Raw genomic sequence first — 1,532 nt, 5'->3', positions numbered from 1 at the left:
CCTTTCTCCCATCCAGTCGTCAAGGTTCCTTTTGAAGAGGGCCAAAGAGAAGCTCTGCTTGACATGTATGGGCAGTCTATTCCAGAGTCTGGGAAGTCTCTGGATCAGGAACCTATCCCTCCAGCATATTATGTTTATTGTGATGACATGGTTTAGATTCCTAGAGCATGTGGCTCTGAGGGATTGGGATTTCTTTGTGTGTAGCATGTCCAACAGCTCTGGATTTGACATGGCCTTGTGTGTTAAGCAGAGATCGCCTCTGAGTAGACGATATGTGACAGAGTTTAGCTAGAGTTTTTTAAGGTGGTCAGTGTAGGGCATCTGTTTTAGGCCTGTGATTCTTTTAGTGAGGTATTTCTGCAGCCATTCCAGTTGTTGCAGATGTCTTGAGAGGTACATACCAAATGGGGCATTGCATTTTATAATGGGTCCAATGAGGGATGAGTACAGTGGGACAATGACCTCCTTTTTTCTGGATGAAAAGCTCTTTGTGATGAGGTGTGCCACATAGAAGGATTTCCTGACTGTTGTGGTGACGTGGTTATCGAAGCTGAGACCACTGTCCACCTGTGTCCCTAAGTCTCTTATCACACTGTCGGTGTTTAGTGTACTGCCACCTATGTGGTAATTCACTGGTACATGTTTTTTCCCAAAGGGGATAACTATACATTCCTTGGAATTGAGCTTGAGCTAATGGCTCTGGCACCAAGCATCTGTTTCTGTAAGGCCCTTTTGTAGAGTACCCACATCATTTGTGGATTCAATAATGGCTCCCAGTGTGCAGTCATCTGAGAACTTTGTTAGCCATTGTCCCTTAGTGTTGGCCTGCACTTCAGAAAAGGAGATGCCAAACAAGAGCGGTCCCAGGACTGAACCCTGAGGTACTCCACTTGTCACTTGTCTGGAGCTGGATTTGGAGTTGGCTACTTTTACAGTGTGGGTTCTGTCAGTAAGCCAGTTGGCAACCCATCGAGTGACATAGGGATTAATGCCCAGCTTGGTATGTTTATCTATGATTCCAGAGTGGGGGATGGTGTCAAAGGCCTTGGCGAGGTCCAGATAGGCTGTGTGGACCACCTTACCCTCATCCATGGCTCTGGAGACTGATTTGAAGAAGTCAATTAGGTTCAGAAGACAAGATTCGCCATTCACAAACCCCAACTGGGTGGGGTCCAGTGTTTGAAGGTTGTCATGTTTATAAGGGTTGTCATGTTTATAAGTTCCATGATAATACGTTTCATGGCCTTGCAGATCAGGCTATTCAGAGTGATGAGGCAGTAGTTCCCAGGATCCAAGGTGGATCCCCCCTTCTGGAGTGGGATAACTGTAGCTGTGCACCACTCAGTGGGCATGAAGCCTGAGGTGAGGCTATGAATAAACATGACACTTAGGTGAGGGGCCAGTTCATATTGTAGTTCATGTAGTACACAGCCCAGGATGTCATCTGGTCCCATGGATGCTTTATTCTTTGCTTTGGAGAATGCATTGTTTACCTGTGTAGCCATTATTACCAGAATTTGGCAATCTTCCAG

Source organism: Protopterus annectens, chromosome 8.part0 (genome assembly GCF_019279795.1).
Source record: "Protopterus annectens isolate FY-2018-M chromosome 8.part0, PAN1.0, whole genome shotgun sequence".
Taxonomy (NCBI): domain Eukaryota; kingdom Metazoa; phylum Chordata; order Ceratodontiformes; family Protopteridae; genus Protopterus; species Protopterus annectens.
Note: the sequence above shows the minus strand (reverse complement) of the source record.